This window comes from Bombina bombina, chromosome 3 (assembly GCF_027579735.1).
Source record: "Bombina bombina isolate aBomBom1 chromosome 3, aBomBom1.pri, whole genome shotgun sequence".
NCBI classification, from domain to species: domain Eukaryota; kingdom Metazoa; phylum Chordata; class Amphibia; order Anura; family Bombinatoridae; genus Bombina; species Bombina bombina.
This window is the reverse complement of record NC_069501.1, coordinates 444581903-444602356: the sequence shown is the minus strand read 5'-3', so window position 1 is coordinate 444602356 and position 20454 is coordinate 444581903. Positions and strand designations below refer to the sequence as shown.

Sequence of the window (20454 nt, the reverse complement as noted above, 5' to 3'; positions counted from 1 at the left end):
ACCTTGGCTTCCCCACATTCAGAACACAGTCTATCTGGTAGTTCAGACATGTTAAACAGGCATAAACTTGATAACAAAGTACAAAAAACGTTTTAAAATAAAACCGTTACTGTCACTTTAAATTTTAAACTGAACACACTTTATTACTGCAATTGCGAAAAAGTATGAAGGAATTGTTCAAAATTCACCAAAATTTCACCACAGTGTCTTAAAGCCTTAAAGGTATTGCACACCAAATTTGGAAGCTTTAACCCTTAAAATAACGGAACCGGAGCCGTTTTTATCTTTAACCCCTTTACAGTCCCTGGTATCTGCTTTGCTGAGACCCAACCAAGCCCAAAGGGGAATACGATACCAAATGACGCCTTCAGAAAGTCTTTTCTATGTATCAGAGCTCCTCACACATGTGACTGCATGTCATGCTTCTCAAAAACAAGTGCGCAATACCGGCGCGAAAATGAGGCTCTGCCTATGATTAGGGAAAGCCCCTAGAGAATAAGGTGTCTAAAACAGTGCCTGCCGATATTATTTTACAAAAATACCCATATTAAATGATTCCTCAAGGCTAAATATGTTATATATGAATCGATTTAGCCCAGAAAATGTCTACAGTCTTAACAAGCCCTTGTGAAGCCCTTATTTACTCTGTAATAAAAATGGCTTACCGGATCCCATAGGGAAAATGACAGCTTCCAGCATTACATCGTCTTGTTAGAATGTGTCATACCTCAAGCAGCAAAAGTCTGCTCACTGTTCCCCCAACTGAAGTTAATTCCTCTCAACAGTCCTGTGTGGAACAGCCATCGATTTTAGTAACGGTTGCTAAAATCATTTTCCTCTTACAAACAGAAATCTTCATCTCTTTTCTGTTTCAGAGTAAATAGTACATACCAGCACTATTTTAAAATAACAAACTCTTGATTGAATAATAAAAACTACAGTTAAACACTAAAAAACTCTAAGCCATCTCCGTGGAGATGTTGCCTGTACAACGGCAAAGAGAATGACTGGGGTAGGCGGAGCCTAGGAGGGATCATGTGACCAGCTTTGCTGGGCTCTTTGCCATTTCCTGTTGGGGAAGAGAATATCCCACAAGTAAGGATGACGCCGTGGACCGGACACACCTATGTTGGAGAAAGACAATGCAAAAGCACTTGGTTTGAATTTCAAATAAGTAGATTTTTTTTTTCTGAGAAATGTTAAAGTTAGTTACATCTTCCTCCCTAATACAGCATGTAATAGCCATCAGCTAATCAGAAAATGCATATACGTATATCATGTGAATCTTGCACATGCTCAGTAGGATCTGGTCCTTCAGAAAGTGTGCATATAAAAAAACTGTGCACATTTAGATAATGGAAGTGCATTGTAAATTTCTTTAAAATTGTGTGTTCTAGATGAATCATGAAAGTTTAATTTTGGCTTGACTGTCCCTTTAATCTTACCATAAAATGTTTACGTAAGAAAATGCTATATACTTTACTTCTTTTTGCTGCCTGCTTTGGCCATAAAATACCTCTAAATAGTGTGTTTTTCATCAGCATAGGAATTTTTTTTAAAATAAGCTGTAAACATTTTAAAATGCAGCACAGAAAAAAAATAGGGGCGGGGGAAGGAATAGAAAAGTCAAAATTAAAAACGTTCATGATTCAGATAGATGATGCAATTTTAAATAACTGCAATTTATGTCTATCATCTAACTTGCGTTGTTCTCTTAGTATCTTGTTTAAAATCATATCTAGGTGGGCTCAGGAACAGTACAGCACTAATGGGAGCACGCTGTTGATTGGTGGATGCACATTAGACGTGCACTTGTCTATTCATTTGCTAAACAAATGCGGGATACAGCCGTGGGTGGCAGCATTTGTCCATTTTCAGCATCAGATTTATTAGTGTGAAAGTGCAACACACAAAGATATGGGTTTGTATAGATCTGTGTGTAATGCACATTGCACAAGGAAGAAAAGAAAAACCTGCGCTGAAAAGAGCAGAATGCCGCTACTCACAGACACATTCATCAAACAAATCGACAAACGCACATGTCTACTGCACATACATGCCTCATCACTAGTTCACCAGATGTGTTCAGCATTTCTGCTCCTTCAAGAGAGGATACCAAGAGAATGAAACAAATTTGACTAGAGAAGTAAATTGGAATAGTTGTTTAAAAATCTAACCTCTATCACAAAACAATTGGATTTCAAGTCCCATTAACCACCATTAAAATAAATATAATTATTGAAACATGAATAATACAGAGGTTTAAAATTGCACCATAGAAGGAGTAAACTTTGTAATAAGAAAAATAAATATATATTTTGTCAAAAACATATACATTACATTATATACTGTATATATTACACATATATACACACACACACACATATACATATACTGTATATATATATATATATATATAATATATAATATATGTGTGTGTGTACACACACATACCCAAGGATGTACAGTCATTACAAATAAGAAGGAAATACATTTTTGGAGAAAAACACAGACTATTCTAAAGCTGTAAACCACTAGTTTAAGGTAAAAGGTTTTTAGATCATTGCATAATGCGTACAATGTTTATTGTTATTGCAATTTGCATTACAAATTGTAGGTATTTGAAGTACTACTTGACAACGAGCATCCATGCAGTGAATTGTACATAAGCACAATGGACTATTTCATGAATACAAACAGGTTTAAAAATAAATAAAAAAAGAATGTTTCTTATAATAAACTATAATCTTACAAGAAAAATAATTATTAGTCATCAACTTTGCTTTGTGAAAAAACACTATTAAAGGGAAGGTCAATTTTAACGAATTAGTGCCTGGTTTTTAATAATCCGATTAAAAACAAGGGCACTTTAATTCAGCAAAATTGACATTTTAAGCGTTTTCTTCAAAAACTTACCTTTTAATCCTGAGAGCCGCTGCAGCGCTTCCTCCGCATGTCCAAAATGACAAATCTGGCTTCATCCAATCACTGCGTTCCATCAGGCGATGATTCCCCCGGGGGGGGGCGGAGGGGAACGCCCTGATTGGAGGGAGCCGGATTCGTCATTTGACGTAAGCAGAGGCTTCCGACGGCCGTGGTAATCGATGGAGCAGCTTTCAGGATTAAAAAGGTAAGTTTTTGAAGAAAACGCTTGAAATGTCAATTTTGATGAATTAAAGTGCCCTTGTTTTAAATGGGATTAAAAACCGGGCACTTATTCGTCAAAATTGTCCTTCACTTTAATTTTTGAAAAGTCTGAGAGCTCAAAACAAAAATTCAACTGATCTAAAAAGGGACTTAAAACACTAAATACATTCCCTGCCCCTTCCTATAATTATGGGTGCCGCCATTTTGGAACCTAGGCCAACACATCAGAAGTGTAATGCAGTGAAAGCTAGATTTCAATGTGACGGCACCCAAGACTAAAGGGAGGCAGTTAAAAACCTTGTTCATTTTAGGATTATCCCTCCGTGAGATACAGCTTCTACAGCAGATATAATTCTAATTGGTAGGGACATAAAACCCCTGATTTTTATTTTATATATATATATATATATATATATATATATATATATATATATATATATATATATATATATATATATATATATATATATATATATATATATATATATATATATATATTATTATTTATTTATTTTAGTTACGTGTAGCTAAAAAATAATAATAAAAAAAAAAATCTTTCATTAATATAACAAAGAGCCACAAAACAATACAAGTTTTGCCAACAAAATGACAGTAGCTAGCCTCGTCTACCCTAGTAACATGTCCTGATTCATACCTCCAAATAGGGCAGGCAAATGGTGGATAGAATTTGGCTACATAAAAATAACTGTGGTAATAATATACATACACACACACACACACACACACACACACACACACACAATGTGAAGCAATGACTTAATTACTTAACAACCATTAGTATTTGTCATGGAAACTGCCCACTTGTATGTCCTATTTAGTATAGCCAATTACAGTTTTAAGCATGAAGAAAAAAAAAAAAAAGCCTCAATGATCCATGAGAGTTATTACAGCCATTTACTACAATAAAATAAAAAAAATAAAAAAACACACTTGAGAATGATGCATATAGGAGTAAAGGAGGTGCACACGTTTATACATAGCACAAAACTATTTCACAGTGATTGCTGGTAAAAATTCCATGTAATCAGCACAATTAAATTAATTTATAGAGGTGATCAGACAGGCAAGAGAATATTTACACGTTTAATAAAAGTGAGATTTATACACTTATTAATAGTGAGGTGGCCAGTTTACACTTTTTGTGAATTCCGCCTCTTTGGACACCTCCTACGATTATGTTGGTAGACATACCTCCACCAAAAATATGACGGTAATAATTATTTAAAAAACAAACAAAACACACACACATTACAGAATACCATATTTTACATTCAACAATGAAAAAAATATTGACTTTATAGGGACAGTTAACTTAAAACAAATATAAATTTACTCTTTGTTTGATGTCTCTTTATCATAAACCTGGAAGAAAAGCAAACCAGAACTCGATGGTCTTATAAAACGTATAGAAAGGAAAACAAATAACCTTACCAACCAAAAGGAGGAGTCTATGTCTGGGGCTTTAGTGTACTCATCTGCAACATGCTGCGGTTATTAATATATAGCACAGGATCCCAACAAACAAAGATGGTGCAAACATGACATCACAAGTCCTGCACCAGACACCCACCCTTTAGGATATGGAAGCCATAAAACAAACAATAGGTTTTATAGTGTAGAGCAAAACTGCAACAAAATCACTGTAGAGGACAGTAGAGGGAAATGGAAGTAACAGTCTACTGAGCAGACCCCAGGAAGAATTTTCTCAATACGTGTATGTTACAAAGTAGGAATGCACTGATACCATTTTTTTTAAGACTGAGTACGAGTACCGATACTTTTTTTGCCCAAGTACTCCCCGATACCAATTACTGATACTTTACTCCCTCCCCATAGCAATCATGTCCCCTTAAAGGGACACAAACCAAAAAAATTATTTTGTAATTCAGATAGAGCATGCAATTTTAAGCAACTTTCTAATTTACTCCTATTATCAAAATGTCTTCATTCTCTTGGAATCTTTATTTGAAAAGCAAGAATGTAAGTTTAACTGCTGGCCCATTTTTGGTGAACAACCTGGGTTGTTCTTGCTGATTGGTGGATACACTCAACCACCAATAAATTAGTGCTGTCCAGGTACTGAACCAAAAATTGACTGGCTCCTTAGCTTAGATGCCTTCTTTTTCAAATAAAGATAGCAAGAGAACAAAGAAAAAACGATATGAGTAAATTAGAAAGTTGGTCATTCTTTGGTACTTTACTACCTCATATGGTACATGTGTGGATTGAGGCAAGAGTATGGTGCATCAGGTAACTCTAAAGCTGGGAAGTGCTGTGGAAGTAAAAGGAAGGCAGATGACATTTAATAAAGGGATAACTCAAAATGTCTTATTTCTTTACAGTAAGGGAACACTCTGGATTATCTCTGGAACATATTGGAACACCTTTTGCTCAGAGCTAACAAAAAAACAATATATTTTTTCCTTTTTCAGATTTCAGCAACTAGAAAAATAAAAAAAAAACTCCACTATCTCTACAGATAAGTTAATACTTCTCTACACTGTTCTAATCCCTCTGAGTCCATTTAAAATCTACTCATTTTGGCTAAATCAATCAAAATAAAAATTTTGTGTTGAAAGCGTTGTATTCTGCAAGCTAAACGCATTATCTGAAGAAACTTGGAAAGTAAATGAACAAACCTAAGACCATTGCACAAATTGTTGTTTTATAGCAGGAGAAACCCCATAGGAAGGCTACTGCTGAAGTTCACGCTGCCACATGACAATTTGCTTGATTCTACAGACTAGCATGAAATGCCAATAGTGTAGCAAGAACGCAAGTATGCAGGTTTACAGAACAACCATCCCTTCCATTTGTTGAATCACTATTTTGAATTGTTACCAGCTGAAGTGTACAGAACTTGCATTGGTTTCTCTCTCTCTTCTGAGATACATTAATAGATCCTATTTCAGTCAGGCCCTCAGCTGGCTTTTATCATGCTTTTTTGCTCCTCGGCAGTGCCTGAATTTTACTCAAATGATATCTTTATTACCCAGTGCACAGAACCAACAATTACTATCTTTTAAAGTATTTACTGGAACATTTCATTTACAGTTCTTATAAGCCTACATCTGTATTTCTGGATGGCTGATGTAAAGGAGGTTAGATGGAATGTAACATGGTACAAATACTCTCCTTCTGTCTTTATTTTCTTACTCCTCTGGCTTTAGTCTAGGCCAATATAGACAAGATATATAGTGTATCTTATGTATGTATGTATGGGGTACTTGTAAAGCGCAGCTAATCACCCGTAAGGGTCTCAAGGCGCTGCTCATTTTATCGACCTCGGAAGGATGAAAGGCTGAGTGGACCTTGCCGGGGATCGAACCTGCAACCCTTGGGTTGCTACAGAGCTCAGCCACAGTGCCTTAGCATGCAGAGTTATCTGTCCGGCTGTCCGTTATCTTAAACTTACTTTTACATTTCTTTTAGTTTATGATGTGTCTTTAAATATTAGTTAATAAAGTAATGGAAACAGAAGATCAGATTATCATAAAACAAATCAAATATATTTTATTTAACTGTTTAAAACATGAATTAATGGAAAGTGTCTGAGTATGCAATCAAAAGGTTTTCACATCAACATTGGTATACACCTAACATTACTATCAAATATACACATACCCAAATATCTAATTTCTGAATATGCACGGCACGACATGCCAACATATGGATATCGATAGATAGATATCTATATATATATATATATATATCTATCTCTATCTCTATCTCTATCTCTATCTCTATCTCTATCATTTTTAGAACTTTTTAAGAATAGTCCAATACGGTTGATTTCTGCTGTCTAACAGCAATGTAGAATTTATTAAAATTTCAAAAAGTGTTGTTAACAAGTGTGAAATGGATGTTGTAAACACTATATGTATTGATTTAGTCAGCATTTGAAGGATGTCAACATTTCATTCATGAGGTTAAAAAAAAATAAAAACGGAATAGATAATATAAAGGAATATCAGATCCCCCAGTAATTAGTTACAACCTTGAAAGAAAATAAACACATAATAATAATCATCATCATCATGTTTCTCACTTGAAAAAAGTTTTTGTTTTTTTGTTAAACCTATTTTTCACATAAAGAAAAACTAACTTTTTCCTGACTGGTAAACTAGGGTTCTATAGCAATAGAATTAGGGGAACACTGATGACTTCTCAAGGCTAATCATGCTACATGCTGAAAATAATGCATTTTATACTAACATAATGACTATAGCTAGCCTTGTCTACTAATAACTCAAACCTGGGTTGGCTTCTCCTACTAAGGCAAGTGGTCGGTTGAGTTTGGCTATTGAAATACAAAACAAATACCAAACCCCAGCGTACTAAGACCTTTCACACAATTCCACTTATCTCCAAATAATACTGTCCACAAGGGATCAAGGGATGCTATCCTCTTCAGGATATTTCTTTCCTCAGAGAAGGATTTAATTCTGCAGAAAAAAAAAAAAGAAAAAAAAAAAAAAAAAAAAAGAGGGCGCCCAAATGGTGCAGACTTCCAATTCAAATCCACGAGTAATTCAGATAATACACAATAGAATAAGCGCTAATGTCGCAAGCTGAGCACTTGTAAGCCATCCAGCTGAATAATACTCCCATTGAGGTATTCTTTTGTGATCCACAGAGATTCACAGACTGTATATAAAATTACATTTTATTTAATTAAACTATTTTTGTTTTATCTTTGTGGTGATCTGAGCTTTATATAATTTTCTGAGGTCGACTAAGTCACTTTGTAGGCTGTGTGGGGCTATCATACCATACCAGTATCTGAATTTCTGTGGATCACAAAATAATACCTCGATGGGAGTGTAAGTCAGCTGGACGGCTTACAAGTGTTCAGCTTGCGACATAAGCACCATGGAGTGCCTATTCTATTGTGAGAAAATGTGTATTTTCTGAATAACTTGTGGATTTAAATTGAAAGTCTGCACCATTTTCGGCTATTGAAAAACAATTGAAGCAAACACGATTTTTTACTTTTATGTTTTTAAACGTAGTTTTATAATAAAAAAAAAAGTTGCGTGAATTTTCACAATATATAATGCAATAGTTGGTGTTTTCATACCTTGGGTATAAAAGTTATAGCAACATAAAAAACAACTTAAAATTAGATTTATAAATTGTGGGGACATAGAAGCGCCACCCAAAGGGGGCTTAAGTGTGCTGGTGGAAAAGCTTTGCCCAAAGAGATTATCAATATGGGTGTATAATGGCCAAAAAACAACACATAGTACTGTATTACTAAAGAGCGTAGAAATAACACATAGTACTGTATTAATAAGGAGCATAGAAATAGGGTGAAAAATACAGACAATAAAGAATATATAAAAACATATGTTGTATATTAAAACGGTTTTAATCCAAGGAATATATGGAACAAGATTGCCAGAGCTCTGTGGCAATCTAGCAGAGTTATTCACAATCTAGAGTAAAATGTTTAAAAAGCAACGGTAAAAAACATATGTCAAAAATATGACAAAATAAGGGTATAACAAAAAAGAGCAATAAAGAAAATAATGAATGATATTAATGAATCTGAGCTCTGATAAAGGGACGTCCCATATATAAAGCAACAATATAGTCCCAAAGTCTATACAGTCAAAAATAGTCACAAAGAGTAAAAAATCCAGTGAAGGTCCAATGTGGAAGGAAGGATCCAAAGAGAGAGGAAAATACTTTTATCCAGGGAAGAAAAATCTTTTAACCAAAACTTATGGTTCAGAGTAAGAACATCTAAAAAGGAACCTGTAGAAGAAAAAACAGATGCACAAAAACAAAAAAAGCTAACTAAACTAAAAGGAAAAGTGCTCACCATATACAAATAGGAACTCAGGCAGGTATGTCACAGGAGGTCAACGCGTTTCGGCCTATTGGGAGGCCTTTATCAAGACTATACCATCTTAATTTAGACACTATATAATATGAGAAGAAGCACTTCGGGGGAAAAAAAAAAACTTCTGTCGCTCTAAAACACAGGTGGGCTAGCCCACCTTAACCCCTTAATGACCACAGCACTTTTCCATTTTCTGTCCGTTTGGGACCAAGGCTATTTTTACATTTTTGAGGTGTTTGTGTTTAGCTGTAATTTTCCTCTTACTCATTTACTGTACCCACACATATTATATACCGTTTTTCTCGCCATTAAATGGACTTTCTAAAGATACCATTATTTTCATCATATCTTATAATTTACTATAAAAAAAATTATAAAATATGAGGAAAAAATTGAAAAAAACACACTTTTTCTAACTTTGACCCCCAAAATCTGTTACACATCTACAACCACAAAAAAACACCCATGCTAAATAGTTTCTAAATTTTGTCCTGAATTTAGAAATACCCAATGTTAACATGTTCTTTGCTTTTTTTGTAAACTATAGGGCCATAAATACAAGTAGCACTTTGCTATTTCCAAACCATTTCTTTTCAAAATTAGCGCTAGTTACATTAGAACACTGATATCTTTCAGGAATCTCTGAATATCCATTGACATGTATATATTTTTTTTTAGTAGACAACCCAAAGTATTGATCTAGGCCCATTTTGGTATATTTCATGCCACCATTTCACCGCCAAATGCAATCAAATACAAAAAATCGTTCACTTTTCACAAATTTTTTCACAAACTTTTGGTTTCTAACTTAAATTATTTACAAACAGCTTGTGCAATTATGGCATAAATTGTTGTAAATTCTTATCTGGGATCCCCTTTGTTCAGAAATAGCAGACATATATGACTTTGGCGTTGCTTTTTGGTAATTAGAAGGCCGCTAAATGCCACTGCGCACCACACGTGTATTATGCCCAGCAGTGAAGGGGTTAATTAGGGAGCATGTAGGGAGCTTTTTGGGATAGTTTTAGCTTTAGTGTAGTGTAGTAGACAACCCCAAGTATTGATCTAGGCCAATTTTAGTATATTTTATGCCACCATTTCACCGCCAAATGCGATCAAATTAAAAAAAAAGTTAAATTTTTCTCAATTTTAGGTTTCTCACTGAAATTATTTACAAACAGCTTGTGCAATTATGGCACAAATGGTTGTAAATGCTTCTCTGGGATCCCCTTTGTTCAGAAATAGCAGACATATATGGCTTTGGCATTGCTTTTTGGTAATTAGAAGGCCTCTAAATGCCGCTGCGCATCACACGTGTATTATGGCTAGCAGTGAAGGGGTTAATTATGTAGCTTGTAGGGAGCTTGCAGGGTTAATTTTATCTTTAGTGTAGAGCTCAGACTCCCACCTGAAACATCAGACCCCCTGATCCCTCCCAAACAGCTCTCTTCCCTCCCCCACCCCACAATTGTCCCCGCCATCTTAAGTACTGGCAGAAACTCTGCCAGTACTAAAATAAAAGGTATTTGGCCATTTTAAAAAAAAAAAAAAAAAAAAGCATATTTACATATGCTGATGTGTATGATCCCCCCTTAGACCCCAACCTCACTGATCCCCCACCTAACAGCTCTCTAACCCTTCCCCTCTGCCTTAATGGGCGCCATCTTGGGTACTGGCAGCTGTCTGCCAGTACCCAGTTTTGCAAAAAAAGTGCCATTTTATTAAAAAAAAAGCAATTTTCTGTAGTGTAGCTTTCCCCCCCACCAAGACCAACCCCCCACCCCTTCCAGATCCCTGAGATTATATTTTTTCAATTTTAAACTTAATTTTTTTTTAATACTTTTTACTAAGTTTTTCTGTAGTGTAGCGGTTCCCACCCGCTCCCGCCCCGTGCACTCGCCCGCCCTCCAACCCCCGTGCACGCGCGCGCTCCCGTGCGCGCCCCCGTGGGTCCTGCCCCCGATCCCGCCCCCCTCCACTCCATACACAACATCGATGGCCGCCCACCCGCCTCCCACGTAAGCTCCCACCCACCAACGATACCGGCCATCGATGTCCGGTGCAGAGAGGGCCACAGAGTGGCTCTCTCTGCATCGGATGGCCAAGGGGGGTTATTGCAGGATGCCTCCATATCGAGGCATCACTGCAATAACCGGAAAGCAGCTGGAAGCGAGCAGGATCGCTTCCAGCTGCTTTCCAGACCAAGGACGTACGCCACACGTCCTCGGTCATTAAGTGTATTTTTTTAGAGGACGTGTGGCGTACGTCCTTGGTCGTTAAGGGGTTAAATATAGGAAATATACAGATAAATAGTGTGAAGAGCGCCAAAGAGGTTATATATTAAAAGTCAAAATTTAATAAAGATATAAAATATAAATGGAATATCTGTAATAAGGTAAATGATGTAGATATACAATAAAATGCACAATTACAATACAAAATCAAAGTTGTATAAAAAAAAGTCCTCTAACAGAAAATTATACTCTGTAAGGTGCACCTTATAAAAAATGGATCAACCGAGGTTCCGTTCAAAACAGTATGTAATAAAACATGTATGAAGTGTTCCAAAGATGGTGTGTTCCAAATGTTGATGGTGATGGGTGTTCAGATATATAAAATGTGCTCCAAAATGTTGTAGAGTGATTAAAAAAAAAAAAAAAAAAAAAGAAATTCCAAAATAAAAATCTATATATACAGTATATATATATATAAAAAAAAAATCCAAATATATAAAAAAGTTAAAAGGTTTGTGAAAGATTGTGGTAAAAATAAAAAATAAAATAAAAGGTATTATCCTTAGGAGTTTATACCTCTGTGGGGTGGTGAATTGTGCTTTCCTGTTAAAAACCTGTAAAATGGTGCAATATAGCTAAAAACAATAATGAAGGAATGAAATAAGGCTTATTAAAGACTGTCAATGCATTTCGGCCCTCAATAGTGGGCCTTTATCAAGACTGAAGTATTGGTAATGCCTGGTTGCCTTTTATACTAAATATGGGAGGTGTATTATGTCCTTACTTCCTGTGAGGATAGTGTTTGGGCGCCAAAATTTACCAGAGGACAACCCCTTCCTGTGTTGCATTATTCTAGTCCCCTCCGTGTGAGTTTACATTGACTACCGGAAGTGATGTCATATAACATCACTTCCGTGTTTACGTAGATAATTATCGATCAGTTTCGCTTATCAGTAACTAGTGAAACGATACATGCTGTTAGGCATATTTAGAGGCCATTTACAGAGATATATTTCTTGTTTGGTTCCGTTTTATTTCTGCGGACTATGTTGTCCAAATTTTCGTGGGTATTAGTGCAAACTGGAAGTGATGATTCAATTAACGTAACTTCCGTATAAGTATATCAAATATCGCTATGGTATGGGTAAAAATGTATGGTCAATACAGAGACTGGTGGTATAGTGTGCATTATATATGTTAAGTATCATGCCATTTTATATTCCAGATAGAGTTTCCCAAGTCGTAAACGGAAGTGATGTTTCAATTTCATGGTTCACATATATATATAGTAGTATAAATTATCGGACTATAGTTACTTGAATGGTTCATACTTTAGTAGATAAGTCTACATGTGTTAAGACTGGATTTATTGTTTCTAAATGTATTGTACCATACATACCCTTGTTGCTGCACGCAAATATGAAAGTTTGAATGCCAGAGAAACAATACACTTTTAGTACAATTACAAATTGGAATAATACAAAATTATATTAATGAGCTAGAAATATTATAGAAATGCTCTTTAATTCTAGTCCCTACATCTGCTTATTATATCAGATCTAAAGATGAGAGCTAGAGATATATAGATATATATATATATATTGGCCATAAATCGAGTAGCTCCTATTCATGTGTTCACTCCACAATCTATATATGCTAGAAGTGTTTCTGGTTATATTCAACCATTGGCTATATATACACAACAACTTGGAACAAAACAGAAATATAATAATGGTAAAGTCTATCTGGAATACTAAATGGCATGATATTTTATGTATTTAATGCACATTATACTACCAGCTTTTGTATTTACCATGATTGTGCAGAAACAAACTTATCCATATCATAGTGATATTTGACATACCCACATGGAAGTGACGTTGATTGAAACATCACTTCCGGTTTGCATTAATACCCACAACGACTTGGGAAACTCTATTTGGAATATAAAATGGCATGATACTTAACATATATAATGCACACTATACCACCAGTCTCTGTATTAACCATACATTTTTACCCATACCATAGCGATATCTGATATACTTATACGGAAGTGACGTTAATTGAATCATCACTTCCGGTTTGCACTAATACCCACGAAAATTTGGACAACACAGTCCGCAGAAATAAAACGGAACCAAGCAAGAAATATATCTCTGTAAATGGCCTCTAAACGTGCCTAACAGCATGTATCTTTTACTAGTTACTGATAAGCGAAACTGATCGATAATTATCTACGTAAACACAGAAGTGATGTTGTTATATGACATCACTTCCGGTAGTCAATGTAAACTCACACGGAGGGGACTAGAATAACGCAACACAGGAAGGGGTTGTCCTCTGGTAAATTTTGGCACCCAAACACTATCTTCACAGGAAGTAAGGACATAATACACCTCCCATATTTATTATACAAGGCAACCAGGCATTACCAATACTTCAGATAAAGGCCCACTATTGAGGACCGAAACACATTGACAGTCTTTGGTAAGCCTTATTTCATTCCTTCATTATTGTTTTTAGCTATATTGCACCATTTTGATATGTTTTACAGGTTATTAACAGGAAAGCACGATTCATCACTTAAGAAGAATTCACCACCCCACAGAGGGATAAACTCCTAAGGATAACACTCATAATACCTTTTATTTTATTTTATTTTTTACTTTTACTTTTACCACAATCTTTCACTAACCTTTTCACTTTTTTATGTATTTGGATTTTTTTTTTTTTTTATATTTTTCTATTTTGGAGGGTTTTTTTTACATTTATCACTCCACAACATTTTGGAGCACATTTTATATATCTGAACACCCTTCACCATCAACATTTGGAACACTTCATACATGTTTTATTACATACTGTTTCAAACGGAACCTAAGTTAATCCATTTTTTATAAAGTGCACCTTACAGAGTATAATTTTCTGTTAGAGGACTTTTTTATACAACTTTGATTTTATATTGTAATTGCACATTTTATTGTATATCTACATCATTTACCTTATTGTATATGATCCCCTAACCAGGGACCTACAGATATTCCATTTATATTTTATATCTTTATTAAATTTTAACTTAATGTATAACCTCTTTGGCGCTCTTCACACTATTTTATCTGTATATTTCAATCTTAGAGTTGTACTATTTAAAGGCTAACTTAGCCAATCAAAGAGGGGTGTGGCAAGTTTTAGGTGCCAAATGTACATATGGACCAAAGTCTTGTTAGATACTTCCGGGTAAGTAAACACTTCCGGGTAGCTAAGCTCCAGAGCCACCATTTTGGTTAGGGGCAAAATATTAGTGGCCAATTGTTTAAAATAGTGAATGGTACTTATCTAGATAATGCATAGTGTTTATGATATACATGGTCCAAAAATATGAAAGAGTATATGCAATATGCTTTAAGATATAGAGAGTGTTTTACCAGAAGAAGACTTCCAGGTAGAAGTGACTAAATCGCAATTTTATTTAAGGGCAAAAATGGTTGATATCTTTTAACCTTAAATAAATAAGTAAATCGTGTGCAGTGATAGCGCTATAGTAGCGTGTGTTCCATGCCAAAATGCCTTTATGTGGTGATTCAGTGTGGAGTTGTATGGCTTATTAAAAAGTTAAAGACAGTGCAGAGGGGCCCCATTTTGGATAAGGGCAAGGTAGTTAAAATAATAATCGTAATAGTAAAAGGACAGTGCAGTGAAGCGCCATTTTTTTTCTATATTTCACAATAAATAGTGGCTCATTATCAGTCATTTTTTCACTATTATAACTATTTTAATTCCCTTGCCCTTATCCAAAAGGGTGCTTCACCGCACTGTCCTTTACTATTTTGCCCATAAATAAAAACAGAATTTATGTTTACCTGATAAATTACTTTCTCCAACGGTGTGTCCGGTCCACGGCGTCATCCTTACTTGTGGGATATTCTCTTCCCCAACAGGAAATGGCAAAGAGCCCAGCAAAGCTGGTCACATGATCCCTCCTAGGCTCCGCCTTCCCCAGTCATTCGACCGACGTAAAGGAGGAATATTTGCATAGGAGAAATCATATGATACCGTGGTGACTGTAGTTAAAGAAAATAAATTATCAGACCTGATTAAAAAACCAGGGCGGGCCGTGGACCGGACACACCGTTGGAGAAAGTAATTTATCAGGTAAACATAAATTCTGTTTTCTCCAACATAGGTGTGTCCGGTCCACGGCGTCATCCTTACTTGTGGGAACCAATACCAAAGCTTTAGGACACGGATGAAGGGAGGGAGCAAATCAGGTCACCTAGATGGAAGGCACCACGGCTTGCAAAACCTTTCTCCCAAAAATAGCCTCAGAAGAAGCAAAAGTATCAAATTTGTAAAATTTAGTAAAAGTGTGCAGTGAAGACCAAGTCGCTGCCTTACATATCTGATCAACAGAAGCCTCGTTCTTGAAGGCCCATGTGGAAGCCACAGCCCTAGTGGAATGAGCTGTGATTCTTTCAGGAGGCTGCCGTCCGGCAGTCTCGTAAGCCAATCTGATGATGCTTTTAAGCCAAAAAGAGAGAGAGGTAGAAGTTGCTTTTTGACCTCTCCTTTTACCAGAATAAACAACAAACAAGGAAGATGTTTGTCTAAAATCCTTTGTAGCATCTAAATAGAATTTTAGAGCACGAACTACATCCAAATTGTGCAACAAACGTTCCTTCTTTGAAACTGGATTCGGACACAAAGAAGGCACGACTATCTCCTGGTTAATGTTTTTGTTAGAAACAACTTTCGGAAGAAAACCAGGTTTAGTACGCAAAACCACCTTATCTGCATGGAACACCAGATAAGGAGGAGAACACTGCAGAGCAGATAATTCTGAAACTCTTCTAGCAGAAGAAATTGCAACCAAAAACAAAACTTTCCAAGATAATAACTTAATATCAACGGAATGTAAGGGTTCAAACGGAACCCCCTGAAGAACTGAAAGAACTAAATTGAGACTCCAAGGAGGAGTCAAAGGTTTGTAAACAGGCTTGATTCTAACCAGAGCCTGAACAAAGGCTTGAACATCTGGCACAGCTGCCAGCTTTTTGTGAAGTAACATAGACAAGGCAGAAATCTGTCCCTTCAGAGAACTTGCAGATAATCCTTTCTCCAAACCTTCTTGAAGAAAGGATAGAATCTTAGGAATTTTTATCTTGTCCCAAGGGAATCCTTTAGATTCACACCAACAGATATATTTTTTCCATATTTTGTGGTAGATTTTTCTAGTTACAGGCTTTCTGGCCTGAACAAGAGTATCAATGACAGAATCTGAGAACCCTCGCTTTGATAAGATCAAGCGTTCAATCTCCAAGCAGTCAGTTGGAGTGAGACCAGATTCGGATGTTCGAACGGACCTTGAACAAGAAGGTCTCGTCTCAAAGGTAGCTTCCATGGTGGAGCCGATGACATATTCACCAGGTCTGCATACCAAGTCCTGCGTGGCCACGCAGGAGCTATCAAGATCACCGAAGCCCTCTCCTGATTGATCCTGGCTACCAGCCTGGGGATGAGAGGAAACGGCGGGAATACATAAGCTAGTTTGAAGGTCCAAGGTGCTACTAGTGCATCTACTAGAGTCGCCTTGGGATCCCTGGATCTGGACCCGTAGCAAGGAACCTTGAAGTTCTGACGAGAGGCCATCAGATCCATGTCTGGAATGCCCCACAATTGAGTAATTTGGGCAAAGATTTCCGGATGGAGTTCCCACTCCCCCGGATGAAATGTCTGACGACTCAGAAAATCCGCTTCCCAATTTTCCACTCCTGGGATGTGGATTGCAGACAAGTGGCAGGAGTGAGCCTCCGCCCATTGAATGATTTTGGTTACTTCTTCCATCGCCAGGGAACTCCTTGTTCCCCCCTGATGGTTGATGTACGCAACAGTCGTCATGTTGTCTGATTGAAACCGTATGAATTTGGCCTTTGCTAGCTGAGGCCAAGCCTTGAGAGCATTGAATATCGCTCTCAGTTCCAGAATATTTATCGGGAGAAGAGATTCTTCCCGAGACCAAAGACCCTGAGCTTTCAGGGGTCCCCAGACCGCGCCCCAGCCCACCAGACTGGCGTCGGTCGTGACAATGACCCACTCTGGTCTGCGGAAGCTCATCCCCTGTGACAGGTTGTCCAGGGACAGCCACCAACGGAGTGAATCTCTGGTCCTCTGATCTACTTGTATCGTCGGAGACAAGTCTGTATAATCCCCATTCCACTGACTGAGCATGCACAGTTGTAATGGTCTTAGATGAATTCGCGCAAAAGGAACTATGTCCATTGCCGCTACCATCAAACCTATTACTTCCATGCACTGCGCTATGGAAGGAAGAGGAACAGAATGAAGTATTTGACAAGAGTTTAGAAGTTTTGATTTTCTGGCCTCTGTCAGAAAGATCCTCATTTCTAAGGAGTCTATTACTGTTCCCAAGAAGGGAACCCTTGTTGATGGAGATAGAGAACTTTTTTCTACGTTCACTTTCCACCCGTGAGATCTGAGAAAGGCCAGGACAATGTCCGTGTGAGCCTTTGCTTGTGGAAGGGACGACGCTTGAATCAGTATGTCGTCCAAGTAAGGTACTACTGCAATGCCCCTTGGTCTTAGCACCGCTAGAAGGGACCCTAGTACCTTTGTGAAAATTCTTGGAGCAGTGGCTAATCCGAACGGAAGTGCCACAAACTGGTAATGCTTGTCCAGAAATGCGAACCTTAGGAACCGATGATGTTCCTTGTGGATAGGAATATGTAGATACGCATCCTTTAAATCCACCGTGGTCATGAATTGACCTTCCTGGATGGAAGGAAGAATTGTTCGAATGGTTTCCATTTTGAACGATGGAACCTTGAGAAACTTGTTTAGGATCTTGAGATCTAAGATTGGTCTGAATGTTCCCTCTTTTTTGGGAACTACGAACAGATTGGAGTAGAACCCCATCCCTTGTTCTCCTAATGGAACAGGATGAATCACTCCCATTTTTAACAGGTCTTCTACACAATGTAAGAATGCCTGTTTTTTTATGTGGTCTGAAGACAATTGAGATCTGTGGAACCTCCCCCTTGGGGGAAGCCCCTTGAATTCCAGAAGATAACCTTGGGAGACTATTTCTAGCGCCCAAGGATCCAGAACATCTCTTGCCCAAGCCTGAGCGAAGAGAGAGAGTCTGCCCCCCACCAGATCCGGTCCCGGATCGGGGGCCAACATCTCATGCTGTCTTGGTAGCAGTGGCAGGTTTCTCGGCCTGCTTTCCTTTGTTCCAGCCTTGCATTGGCCTCCAGGCTGGCTTGGCTTGAGAAGTATTACCCTCTTGTTTAGAGGACGTAGCACTTGGGGCTGGTCCGTTTCTGCGAAAGGGACGAAAATTAGGTTTATTTTTGGCCTTGAAAGACCTATCCTGAGGAAGGGCGTGGCCCTTGCCCCCAGTGATATCAGAAATAATCTCTTTCAAGTCAGGGCCAAACAGCGTTTTCCCCTTGAAAGGAATGTTAAGCAATTTGTTCTTGGAAGACGCATCCGCTGACCAAGAGATTTTAGCCAAAGCGCTCTGCGCGCCACAATAGCAAAACCAGAATTTTTCGCTGCTAACCTAGCCAATTGCAAAGTGGCGTCTAGGGTGAAAGAATTAGCCAATTTGAGAGCATGAATTCTGTCCATAATCTCCTCATAAGAAGAATTTTTATTGAGCGCCTTTTCTAGTTCATCGAACCAGAAACACGCTGCTGTAGTGACAGGAACAATGCATGAAATTGGTTGTAGAAGGTAACCTTGCTGAACAAACATCTTTTTAAGCAAACCCTCTAATTTTTTATCCATAGGATCTTTGAAAGCACAACTATCTTCTATGGGTATAGTGGTGCGTTTGTTTAGAGTAGAAACCGCCCCCTCGACCTTGGGGACTGTCTGCCATAAGTCCTTTCTGGGGTCGACCATAGGAAAACAATTTCTTAAATATGGGGGGAGGGACGAAAGGTATACCGGGCCTTTCCCATTCTTTATTTACAATGTCCGCCACCCGCTTGGGTATAGGAAAAGCTTCGGGGGGCCCCGGGACCTCTAGGAACTTGTCCATTTTACATAATTTCTCTGGAATGACCAAATTCTCACAATCATCCAGAGTAGATAACACCTCCTTAAGCAGAGCGCGGAGATGTTCCAATTTAAATTTAAATGTTATCACATCAGGTTCAGCTTGTTGAGAAATTTTCCCTGAATCTGAAATTTCTCCCTCAGACAAAACCTCCCTGGCCCCCTCAGACTGGTGTAGGGGCACTTCAGAACCAATATCATCAGCGTCCTCATGCTCTTCAGTATTTTCTAAAACAGAGCAGTCGCGCTTTCGCTGATAAGTGGGCATTTTGGCTAAAATGTTTTTGATAGAATTATCCATTACAGCCGTTAATTGTTGCATAGTAAGGAGTATTGGCGCACTAGATGTACTAGGGGCCTCCTGTGTGGGCAAGACTGGTGTAGACGAAGGAGGGGATGATGCAGTACCATGCTTACTCCCCTCACTTGAGGAATCATCTTGGGCATCATTTTCTCTAAATTTTGTGTCACATAAATCACATCTATTTTAATGAGAAGGAACCTTGGCTTCCCCACATACAGAACACAGTCTATCTGGTAGTTCAGACATGTTAAACAGGCATAAACTTGATAACAAAGTACAAAAAACGTTTTAAAATAAAACCGTTACTGTCACTTTAAATTTTAAACTGAACACACTTTATTACTGCAAATGTGAAAAAGTATGAAGGAATTGTTCAAAATTCACCAAAATTTCACCACAGTGTCTTAAAGCCTTAAAAGTATTGCACACCAAATTTGGAAGCTTTAACCCTTAAAATAACGGAACCGGAGCCGTTTTTATATTTAACCCCTTTACAGTCCCTGGTATCTGCTTTGCTGAGACCCAACCAAGCCCAAAGGGGAATACGATACCAAATGACGCCTTCAGAAAGCCTTTTCTATGTATCAGAGCTCCTCACACATGCATCTGCATGTCATGCTTCCCAAAAACAAGTGCGCAATAGAGGCGCGAAAATGAGACTCTGCCTATGATTAGGGAAAGCCCCTAGAGAATAAGGTGTCCAATACAGTGCCTGCCGGTTATTTTACATAATTCCCAAGATTAAAATAATTCCTCAAGGCTATGGAGTATAAAATATGCTTATATATAAATCGTTTTAGCCCAGAAAATGTCTACAG

At 37.6% G+C, this 20454-nt stretch overlaps 1 protein-coding gene across 2 annotated transcripts in view; it reads right to left on the bottom strand.

Annotated features, from left to right (window-relative positions):
* MAGI3 (membrane associated guanylate kinase, WW and PDZ domain containing 3) overlaps positions 1–20454 on the bottom strand; it is a 592065-nt gene that overhangs the window by 546048 nt on the left and 25563 nt on the right. The gene's annotated exons all lie outside the window — the stretch shown is intronic.